The sequence below is a fragment of the Rhinatrema bivittatum genome, chromosome 7 (assembly GCF_901001135.1).
Source record: "Rhinatrema bivittatum chromosome 7, aRhiBiv1.1, whole genome shotgun sequence".
Classification (NCBI taxonomy): Eukaryota; Metazoa; Chordata; class Amphibia; order Gymnophiona; family Rhinatrematidae; genus Rhinatrema; species Rhinatrema bivittatum.
The window spans coordinates 166,071,447-166,083,850 of NC_042621.1; the positions used below are offsets into that span (position 1 = coordinate 166,071,447).

The window sequence follows — 12,404 nt, forward strand, 5'->3', positions numbered from 1 at the left end:
CTGACAATTTTTGAACCGCTACAAGGATCGTGCCATACTGTGCCAACATGTGCTTGTGTGCAAACTGAGCATTTGCTACACTGAGTTTGTCCTGCCATGACATTAGGAACTTGTTCTGAAGTGCTGCCCTAACAACGTGTTGTCTAATGTTGCTGCCTCTTGTGTAGGCAAACATCGGTGGATCTTGAAATGTGTGATGTGGGCTCAACACATGCCAGTTTTTAAGAATTGCTTTCTGAATTTTTTGAGTCAGTTCTGATGTGTTGGAGTACACATATTAAATTTGGAACCGAAGACTTCACTTTGTATTTTAATAGCTGTTCTCTATTGTCTGAATATTTAGCTCTTTTAAATGCATGGTTGATTGTATAATTCGGGTAACCTCTTTCTTGGAATCTCTCTTTTAACAATACTGCTTGATCATGAAATTCTTCTTTATCGTAACAGAGGCGCCGGATTAAAAAAAATTGACCAACTGGTAATCCCTCCTTAAAACGACAAGGGTAGTGGCTTTCAAAACGAAGAAAGTTATTTCTGTCTGTGTCTTTCCTATATAATGTAGTTTGAAACCTTGTTCATTTTTACTGATCATTATGTCCAAAAATGATAACCTCTCCCGATGGTAGGTGAGTGTGAATTTTAAATGTGGATTGGACTGATTTAGCCATACGTGAAATGATTTCAATCGAGCTTCTGTTTCTGTCCATATGAAAAATATATCATCTATGTATCGTGACCACTGTACAACCTGTTTAAAAAATTGAGATTTATAGACCACTGTTTCCTCAAATTTGGTAACATAAAGATTAGCGACATCTGGGGCTAAAGAAGACCCCATCGCTACACCATGAATTTGTAAAAAATATTTTTGTTCAAACATAAAAAAATTGTTAAATAACACTAACTCAGTCAATGCTGATATGAAATCTGAAGAGATGCGTTGCAGTCTATCTCTCTGTGATAGAACATCATTAACTATTTCTAATGCTTCAATTTGTGGTACATTAGTGTACAGTGCTTCTACATCCAGACTTACTAGTAATCCATCATTAGTCACCTGATTAATTGATGCAAGTTTTCTCAACATATCTGATGAATCTTGTATGTAGGAAGTTGCTTGATGTACAGCTAGTTGAAGAAATAAATTCACAACTTTCACCAATGGTTCCAAGATGGAACCATTGGCTGAGACAATGGGTCTACACGGGGGGTTCTGTAATGTTTTGTGAATTTTAGGGACCCCGTATATCACCTAAGCTCGTGGATAAGGCACCTGCAAAAAATTGTATTCTTTTGTGGTTAAAAAACCCCTTGTTTGTGCCTGTTGTAATAATGTTATATTACAGCATGCTGGTCAAGTAAGTATTGATGCACTTTGCAGGAGTAAGAGTGAAGATGGGTTGTATGAGGAACAGATGGTTTAGTGGACTCAAAATTATGCCATAGCTGCATTCCATTGTAAGAGGGTCAGTGGACTTCACAACTTCTAGTGAACACTGTGTTGCATCTGTTTGTGCATAATAAGGCGGATAATATGTACCCTTCCTAATGACTTGTCAAGACTTTATTTGGTAGGTGAGAGAATCTGTGAGGAAACCCTTTCAGGAAAATAAACTGTTTTCTGGCATGCTGCTGTGGGTGTTGGAGGCCATTTGAAACATGGCATGCCAGCTGTCAACAGATGATAATTGATAGGCCATGCAGCCCAACACCCTATGTCTGCTTCTTTGATACAAATATTATGTATTGCTAAGGACTGATTTTGGAAGGAAGATCCATCAAACGCTTACCATTCTACATTTCAGCTGCTAATGCTCGGCCCTGTGAAGCTCTGCTAATAGCGTTTTCTATTTGCATAAAAGTCTGAAAAAAAATCTTTCCCAAAAGATTTTCAGGCACAAAAACAGGCCAAAAACAAATGGAAGGACCCAGGGCTGGCTTTGCATTTCCAAAGCCCATAGGCAGCATGGCAGGATGGCAAGCATTCCTCCTCCCCTGAGATGTAGGGGAGTGGGGTCCACTCCTACCTGGTTAACTAAGGTGGCGGCAGCAGCAACAACTTATAAAAAAAGATATTCGGTGCGAGCCTGCAGCCACCTGTCTCAGGTTCAAGACCCTGCCCCTTGCATAGTTTCCATAGTAACAGGAAGCCCATGTGGGAGGATGGGGCAGGGCCTTGAGTGTGCAAAAGGCGGCTGCAGGCCCTGGGCTGAATTTCTTTTTTTAAGTTGCTGCTGCACCAGCATGGGTTCGGGACACCACCACTTTATGAAAGTAGCTGGGAGGCAGGCCTGGACGGAGGCTCTGGTGCCTATCAAAATTTGGCAGCAAAGACAGGTGCCTGTGTTGCTTATGCCCGGAACAAACTGACTGGAAATATTTAACCTGCACATCCCTAACAGGTACTATGGTGAGGCTAAGATCACCCGCCCCTCAATTACAGGAAGTGGGTAGAAAGAGGATAGGAAGTTTTGTAGAACCTCATAAAATCCATCTTTTTAAAATAAAAATGGAAAATTGAAAGTTTTACTTATTCCTCCCCCATCCCTAAGTAATGGACCAATCCAGATTTCCCATGATATAAAATGAAGATGAGATGTTCTGGAGTGAGCATCTACTCCTGCAATCCAGCTGCACCCACTGCACATTTTTGTTAGGACTTCTGTGTTGCTTGAAGTTTGCAATGAGTGAATCAGGATTGTTGTATTGGTCTTTATGTAGAGCTGTCATGATGGCTGATTATTTTCTGTAGCCAGCCTCTTTTTTGGCTTCCCTGCTTGCTAAACATGAGCGCTGCCAGTTCAACAGAACCATGCCCTTCATGTTAAAAATAATGGTAGCAAACAGTAATAAGAAGCAAAGAAAGAACCAGCTAGGGCTAGGCTTGAGGTGGAGGAATGGTCTAGTGGTCAGTGCACCGAATAGTTAGTCATTTGAAGTCTAGGGGTTATAAATTCAAGACTCAAAAATGCCTTTTTGTACAACCTTGGGCAAGTTATCTCTCTCTTTCTCTGAGAACTGGGTAGACAAGGTGTTTGTTTTAATCTGGTCAATACATTTTATTATTATATGAGTATTTTTCCTTATCGCTATCAGCAACTTGCAAACAATGCAGCAGTGCTTATCATCAGCAGACACTCAGTGCTTTACCTATTTGGCTTCTCAGACCTTGTTCTACCTTAACCTCTGCCTTTGTGTCATGGGATCCGTATCTAAGGATTGAACATTTAAGCTTATGCAAACTGGCATGGGAGCATAACCCTTGAAAAAGAATCACATGCATATTGGTTTTGGGTTTTTTTTTGACTCAGTTGTTTCCTCCTATTCCTTTGATCCTCCAACTTAATGAGAAATAGGGCTGTGATCCGGGTGCATGGGCCTTCATTCACTAAGGAGCCCCCTCACTTCAGTGAACCTAATCTGGACATTGCAATGATGGTCCTGGACCAGGAATCATGCACAAGAGCTCTTTCTGGTACCTTGCAATCATGGGTCCTGAATCCAGCTACTAAGTGTTACCCTAGGCAATGTTCATGACTCCCTCCTCCCCTCTTGAGGGCTCTGAACACTGTCTCCATAACATCCCCAATTCCAGCTGACTCAGGGAGCGGAAGACTTGACTCAGGGATTGAAGAGGGATCTTCTGAATGGAGACACACAGTAAGGTCACTGAGCCACTAGGCTGCCTCTACATTCACATTTTTGCATTTTTGGCAATATTACTGTTCCAGGATGTTATGTTGTATGTGGCGTGGCAATAGCAATGGCAATATTTTCAGCTTGAATTTTCATGATCTAATCTGGATTCAAGTTGGCAAAAAGACCAACAATAAGAAGGCGAGTAAAGACATTGTAGTTTCCCAAAAGTAACCCCAACACTGAGCCAGTACTAGTCTCCAATAGCCAAAGTTGTACAGTCTTTTAGAGCAGTGGTTCTCAACCAGTGTGTCGCCACACACCAGTGTGTCGCCAAGCACATGTAGGTGTGTCGCCACACTTCCCGGTCCCCCGCTGATCCAGCTGCTCCCCCTACCTGAGCAAAATAGGTCCTCCGCCCGGGCTTAAAACACTGATAGCCCGGGTGGAATGCAGCAGGACAGCTGAGGCAGCGGTACCGGCATCTCTTCTTCCTGCTCCCCCCCCCCCCCCCACAGCCCAGAAAAGGAAGTGGTGAGCAGCGGGTGCATGCGCGGGAAGAAGAGACCATGCTTGTGCGGGCAGCATGGGCCTGAAGAAGAAAAGAGAGGCGCAGCCTGAGGAATGAGCAGCACGGCTTGGAGAAAAACGAAGAACAACATCAACCCCCGTGGCCGATGGGACTCCGCGAGGGCTGAAAGTGAAGGAGGTTGCTGCTGCTGCCTTTAGGGTTCGAAGTGGAAGAGGATGCTGCTGTCGCTAGTTCGGGGGGGGGGAAGTGAGTGAATGAGCAAGCATGTGTGTTTGAGGTGCTGTGTGTGTGAGACGGCATGTATGTGAATGATTGAGGCCTGTATATGTGAAAGAGAGTATGTGTATGAGATTGAGAGCCTGCCTGTGAGAGAGAGAGAGCATGAATGGAAGTGTATGACTGAGAACCTGTATGTGTAAGTTTGTGATTGAAAACCTGTTTGTGTGAAAAAGTTTGCCTGTATGATTGAGATCCTTTGTGTGTGAGAGAGATCATGTGTATGTATGATTAAGAGCCTATGTGTATAAGTAAAAGAGAGACCATGTGTGTCTGTGTGTGTGATTGAGAGCTGGTTTAGGTGAGGGAGCATGTGAGTATGTGATTGAGAGCCTGTGTGTAAATGAGAGAAGAGAGAGAGCATGTTTGTAAGCATGAGAATGAGAGTCTGTGTGTGAGAGAAAAGGACAGCATGTATGTGTGCGATTGAAAGCCTGTACGTGTAAGCATGAAAAGACAGACAGCATGGGGCAGATTTTTAAAAAGTACGCCCGACCAGCGCAAACAAGAGTACGCCGGATTTTAATAGATACACGCGTATCTTTTAAAATCCGGGGTCGGCGCACAGAAGGCTGCGCAAAATCGGCAGCCTGCGCATGCCGAGCCACGCAGCCTGCCTCCATTCCCTCCGAGGCCGCTCCAAAATTGGAGCGGCCTCGGAGGGAACTTTCCTTCCACCCCCCCCCCCCCCCGCACCTTCCCCTACCTAACCCACCCCCCCAGCCCTATCTAACCCCCCCTACCTTTCTTTGAAAGGTAGGGGGAGCTTGGGGCAGGTTTTCGGGGAGTACGCGCGTATCCCTTTGAAAATCTGCCCCCATGTGTGTAAATGTGTAATTAAGAGCCTATATAAGTGAGAGAGAAAAAGCACATGTATATGTGAGCGATTGAGAACCAGTGTGAGAGAGAGAGAGAGAGGAGAAAGTTGCAAGCAAACCATCCCTCCTCCTGCTAATTCAAAACAATTTCAGGGCACCTGGATATCAAACGATCTCAAGTATACAGAGCAAAACATTTTTGTATCCTCATTATTTTTCATTATTGAGCCTTTTTGTCTGCTATTTTGAAATATTTTATTAAGTATCTAGTAATTTTTGATATGGGTTTTTAATTATTGGATATTCCATTCATCAGCTGTTTTGAAATAATCGGTTCTTTTTGTTAGTACAGTTTTACTGCTATTGATTTTATATTTCTTGATTTGTTTTATAAGGATGGATGGTGGGGGTTTTTTTCCTTTGTTGCACTGCATACAGAGACTCTGGCTTGTTGCAGTTTCCAATTCAGTTTTTGTCTGCATGCTTCTAGTTATGTGTTTTGGTCTCTTTATTCTTTGTTAGGTGAGGGTCAGCACATGTGATTCAGGTGAGGTTTTATGCTGGTGTGTAGTTTCTGTGTAGGGCTCTATAGTAGCCTGGCTTGTTCTGTTTTCCTAATAGGAGGTGTATTGCTGTCTTAAGGCCTGGTGTAATATTTTCAGTGTTGCCTTAAGTAAGCTGTTTACTGTTTGAGTACTGGAAATTGGTGCTGTTTTGGTGTGGGATGTTTACCGTTTATGCAATTTCTTTTAAGACAGTATATGTATCTTTCCCTTGTGTCATTCTTAACAATAAAAATAATACTGGGCCTTTATTTTTTATTTCCGCCATGAATTGTAATGAGCCGTGTGTCACACATGTGAGTGTGGTCTGTCAGGTGAGTCATGATGGGAAAAAGCTTGAGAACCACTGTTTTAGAGAGTGCCATTATGTTTCTTTACAGTACTCTCAATTACCAAGATTATTTTTACATATTAAAAAAAGAGAACAGAGACGGACCCTATGGTTTAGCCATAGTACTGTAACACAGGAGACACGGGCTCCAGTCTCCAGTTTGATGGAGCCAGTAGAACCTGGGTGCATCGCTGAATGATGCACTCAAGCTAGAGGTAGGAAAGAAAGGTGGCTGTTAATATATATGCAACCCCTGTTGGCACAAAAGCATCACTGAGGGCAGTGGCGTAGCCACGGGTGGGCCTGGGTGGGCAGGTGCCCACCCAACTTAGACCCAGGCCCACCCAACTGGCACCGGAACTGCAAGGCTGTCGCGGGATCCCATCCCCGCGACAGTGAACAAGAGAACCCACGCCTCGCGCGCCATCACGGCACACGTGGGGAAGCGCTGCTGCGGCCGTATGGCCAACCGGTCTTCCTGTTCGGGGGGGAGCGGAAGCACCGCGCGCAGCTTCCGCTTCCTCCCCCCAATGCAGAAAGATCAGCTGCCTCTCCTGCTGCCACCCGTTCTCCGGCTATCTTCGGGCCCGCCGAACTTCCTGTTCGGGGGAGCGGAAGCGCCGCGCACAGCTTCCGCTTTCTCCCCCAAAGCAGGAAGATCAGCTGCCTCTCCTGCTGCCACCGGCCTCCTGCTATCTTCCGGCGTCGGGCCGTACTGCCCGCCGATCTTCCTGCTTGGGGGGGGGGGGAGGGAGGAAGCGGACGTTGTGAGCTGTGCTTCCGCTCCCCCCGCCCCCCGACAGGAAGTTCGGCGGGCAGTACGGCCCGACGCCGGAAGATAGCAGGAGGCCGGTGGCAGCAGGAGAGGCAGCTGATCTTCCTGCTCTGGGGGAGAAAGCGGAAGCTGTGCACGTGCTTGAATGTGTATGTGTGGATGAGAATGGGAGTGTGTGTGGGTGAAAACTGGAGCCTGGGTGTGTATGTGGGTGAGAATGGAAGCTTGAATATGTGGGTGAATGGGAGCTTGAATGTGTGTATGTGTGGTTGAGAATGAGAGCCTGGGTTTGTGTGGGTGGGTGAGAATGGGTGCTTGAATGTGTGTATGTGTGGTTGAGAATGAGAGCCTGGGTTTGTGTGGGTGGGTGAGAATGGGAGCTTGAATGTGTGTATATATGGGTGAGAATGAGAGCCTGGGTTTGTGTGGGTGGGTGAGAATGGGTGCTTGAATGTGTGTATGTGTGGGTGAGAATAGGACCTTAAATGTGTATATGTATGGATGAGAATGGGAGCTTGAATATGTGTGGGTGAGACTGGGAGCATGGGTTTGTGGGTGAGAATGGGAGTCTGGGTTTATGTGTGTGGGTGAGAATGGGTGCCTGGATGTGCGTCTGTATGTGCATAAGAATATAAGCCTGGGGAGGGGTGAGAAAGTGAGAACTTGTACGTGTGTCTGCAGAGAATGTGAGCTTGTGGGGGGGGGGGGGGAGAGCATATGAGAGTGAGAGCTTGAGTGTGTGAGAGGGAGTCTGTGAGAGAAAGTGTGTGTGTGCGTGTGTGTGTGTGTGTGTGTGTGTGTGTGTGGAAGGGAAGAAGACAGTAATAGAAGAAAGACACTGAAAAGGAATTAGGAAATGAGCTATAAGGGAAAAAGAGACCAGGACCAACTGATTAGAAAAATACAAAGATCAGACAACAAAGGTAAAAATGTATATCTATATTTTGAGATGTTAGCAATTTAAATATAAGCAACACAACCGCTCTCTCAAAATTTATGGACAGGTAGGAGCCGTGTATAAAATCGTAATAATAAGAAGGCTAAAGTACCACAAATCACCGTGAATTATGTTTGTATCATTAAGTAGACCTCATACTTAGGCGTAGATGTGAATGCTATGCTGCATAATTTGGCATTATTTATCAGTAAAAAAACAACTAGTAGACCTGCATGCCTACAGCCCCACCCATGTTAACCTTGTGCCCACCCAAAAAATCAATTCTGGCTACGCCACTGACTGAGGGGCTTAGTTTCAGAGTTTCCTCTGCAGCCTGAGGTTGCCTGGGCAGTAGTCTGGGGAAGGTGAATTGAATGGGTAGACAAGATAGGCCATATGGTCTTTTTTTTTTTTGCCATCAATTTTCTATGATAAAGCTGAGGGGGAGGGGGGATGGAACATGGTAGGGAAAGAGGCTTTTTGTCTGATGTCACCACTGCAAATATTTACAGCGTATAAAAACCCCTGTCTAGGGATGAAATCTCAAAAAAGAAGCAACAGAGCAAGAAATGAGAAATGTTACTAGTAGTTCTGCTTTAAAATAGATGTCCTTTTCGGAGTGAATCCCCAAACCAACTTTGAATTAAACAGGCACTGTTATACCATTTTATAATACGACAGTGGCTTGTATGAAAACCTTGAGTACTTTGTGTGGAAAGGCTGGTTTAATGCTTGAAACCTGTCTGGCAGGCTTGAATATCAAAAGCAGCTCTCCCTTGTTGTACAAAAACATGTGCCCCCTGTCATGGATGTGAGCCCTTGGGCTGTGGCGTGGTTTGCACAGCCTAGCAGGCGAACCTACTAGGCCCACGCCGACAGCAGGTGGACTCACTCTTACTAGGACTGGATCTAGGGTTTCGCTTGTATGAGCCCCGTTCCCCCACAGGTTGAGCCCTTGAGTTCTGGGGCTGGCAGGCTTAGGCGGGTGTCCTGCAAGGAGCGGTCAGAAGAAGTCAAGTCTGGGGCACAGGTCAGGGCAGGCAGTGAGGAAACGGTGTCTGGGTCCAGGCCAAGGTCTGGGGCAAGCTGGAGTCAGGGCTGGCGACAAGACAAAGGCAAGGTACTGGGGACCAAGACGCCAACAGGGTAAGGTAGGGCAAAGCAAGGCAGGGAACGGCACAGAGACAGCAAGCAACATGCAATTCAAGGCAGGAGCAGCTCTTGTTGAGGCAAGAATTTGGAGCGCGGCTGGGGTTTAAATATCATCACCGAGCATCGGCGGTTCCGTTTCCTGCCACGTGACCTTCAAGAGCCGGTGCGCCAAGCGCGCGCGCGCGCCTAGGGAGAGCCGGGATCAAAGCTGCATGGATGCATCTCGGCCACATTGGTGACATTTGGGGGTAAGTGTGGCCAGTCGCAGAACATCCCACGGCTGGCAAAAACATTCCACCCCTATTATTCTTGTCACAGAAAAATCAAAAGAAAATGGCACAGACAAAATGTTTACAGTCGCTGCCTGATTTGTATTTAGGCTGTTTTCACAATTCCAAAGTAAGGTTATCTACTATCAGTATATTATCCTCAACATCAGGCCCAAAACTGGGAAAAACCCCTTTAGTATTAGACCTAGGGACAGTAACGTTCAAACCGGCTCACAGGCGCACATTTACACGTGTGCATTGGCTCGTGCCCAGTGACGTGGCTATTTAATAGCTTGTGTGCATATATAGTGGCCTGGCCAAACACACATGTGCACTAAACTTTAAACAGGTGCACGCAAATCCCACTTCTACCTCATTAATACAGGGATTTAAAAAGGGGCATGTGCTCACACCATTCCCAGTTTACCATGTCGTCCACCAGTTCATTCAGTTAACAGATAGGTCTTCCAACACCCCTGGTTTGATAGTCTACGCTCCCCCCAGTTACCCCCCTACCCTTTAAACCCCTCATAAACAGCGCGACCTGTTTATTTTTTAACATGCACGTCATCAGTAGCAGCAGTAAAGTCACACGGCAGGGGACCGCAGCGCGTGCCAGGGCGCATAAGTATTTACCCACACCTTTTGGCCAGGCCCCAAAATGTCTATGCCCTACCCAGGCCACCCCCACCCCACCCCTGTTGGAAACTTTGGCGATGTGCACGTCGCAGCATTTATGCGTGTATATGGGCTGCTTTTTAAAATATGAACATAAGAACATAAGAAAATGCCATACTGGGTCAGACCAAGGGTCCATCAAGCCCAGCATCCTGTTTCCAACAGTGGCCAATCCAGGCCATAAGAACCTGGCAAGTGCCCAAAAACTAAGTCTATTCCATATAACCATTGCTAATGGCAGTGGCTATTCTCTAAGGGGTAGATTTTAAAAAGCATTTACTCGAGCAAAACTGGTTTTTGCTCGAGTAAATACACTTTACTCAAGTAAGTGGGCTTTTCAAAATTGCTACAATATATGCCATTGAATTGTCCATAGGATTTACTCAAGTAAGTGCACTTTACTCGAGTAAATAGCTTTTGAAAATTGCTACGATAGTATGTCACATTTACATGCGTAACTCCTTTGAAAATGACCCCCTAAGGGGATAATTTTCAAAGGAGTTACGCGCATAAATGTAACTACTATTGTAGCAATTTTCAAAAGCCATTTACTCACGTAAAGTGCACTTATGCGAATAAATCCTATGGACGATTCAATGGCATATATTGTAGCAATTTTCAAAAGCCCACTTACTCGAGTAAAGTGCATTTACATGCGTAAAACCCAGATTTACGCATGTAAATGCTTTTTAAAATCCGCCCCTAAGTGAACTTAATAGCAGGTAATGGACTTCTCCTCCAAGAACTTATCCAATCCTTTTTTAAACACAGCTATACTAACTGCACTAACCACATCCTCTGGCAACAAATTCCAGAGTTTAATTGTGCGTTGAGTAAAAAAGAACTTTCTCCGATTAGTTTTAAATGTGCCCCATGCTAACTTCATGGAGTGCCCCCTAGTCTTTCTACTATCCGAAAGAGTAAATAACTGATTGCACGTAAGCCCAACTTCTTCACGCATCCCCTAATTGATGCAAGTGTAGGGCCTTTAAAATTCACAGTGTGCATATATATGTGTGTGCATGTGTCTGAGCCCAAGACTTTGCATATGAGCGTATCTGTAAGCACAGGTAGGCACCTGTGTGATTGTGATTTTATGTGTGTGTGTGTTGGTGTTTCATTATGTTTTACAATAAATATGCATTGTGGTGTTTGATATTGTGAGAGCTATGGGCACGTCTCTAATTAGAGGGTTTTGTACTTCTAGAGGTTATTGGAATGGATTTTGTTGCTGTTGATAAGGCTGTTAAATCCCCTAGCATTCTGTTGACACCTTTGGTAACAGGTTCAACTTTCTTTAAGCTTCCCCAGAGACACAGGCTATCTAGGGCAGTACTTTGTGGAGGAACACAACCACCTTTTCACTAAAACATATGCAGTCCCTAGAAAATAACAATAATAGAGTAAAACTCAATTCCCAGAAAGTCTTTCTTTCTCTTATACCTTGCTGCAGATGTTCCTACCCATTTATTCTTCCAGTTACCCTTCAGACCTCTGAGTATTTCTGAGCATTATAAATTGTACACAGGAAACAGGCTTTAGGCCTACGAGAAAAGACAGTATTTTGTTTGTTAAAAAGCAATCTGAGTTGTGAAGCCAAGCAAAGCTCAGCTGGAGGGGCAAAAACAACGTAGTACTTTGTGTTTTCACTTTTCCTAACAGATGAACCGGATAGAGCAAATAAAACCAATTTTTGTTCTTCCTTTTCCTGTTTAGAATTGCCTCTGAGGGAGTTGATTATAGTGTGAGCCAGATTTAGTGGTCATTGATCCTTCACATGAAGACATCTTCTTGGTCAGTTGTAGTGCACACGAGGACTGCTGCGTAGACAAATCAGTCATTTAAGAAATCCCAGCCAGTGACAGACACTGGTAGTCAGTTTCACTCACTGCTCATAATCAATTATCTTTGCCTTCAATCCACTGCAGTGGTTGTTGGACTCTATTTTCCTTCCTGGCATGACTGGCAATCTACCTCTCAATTTATCTCTCTGTGTCTATCTTCCGTCAAAACATGGCTGTCCCATAATAAACCCTGTTTAAACCTTTCAAAAACTGAAATAATGATCCTTGGAAACCCTCCTTTTGATGATATTCCTAAAACCATCTCCATCAACCATTCACATATCTAAACACGTCCGAAATCCTGGTGCTTCCCTTGACACCAAACTAGATATGCAAACTCGTATTGAATCTGTAGTTAAATCCTCTTTCTACAAATTGCGTCTTCTTAAACATATCAAGCCTCTACTTAAATGCAGCTGTACACTTAATACCAAAAAATTACATGAGAATATCTCAGGGTTCTGTTTGTTACATTGGTTACCTATACGTTGGAGAATTCAATATAAAACTGAATTCCACTTTACTTAATCTTATACACAATAGTTAAAGCCCATGGCTATCAGCTACTTTACATTTCAATGTTCCCTCACATA

The 12,404-nt window shown here is 44.6% G+C and overlaps 1 protein-coding gene across 1 annotated transcript in view; it reads left to right on the forward strand.

Annotated features, from left to right (window-relative positions):
• ZCCHC24 (zinc finger CCHC-type containing 24) overlaps positions 1-12,404 on the forward strand; it is a 299,762-nt gene that overhangs the window by 150,726 nt on the left and 136,632 nt on the right. The gene's annotated exons all lie outside the window — the stretch shown is intronic.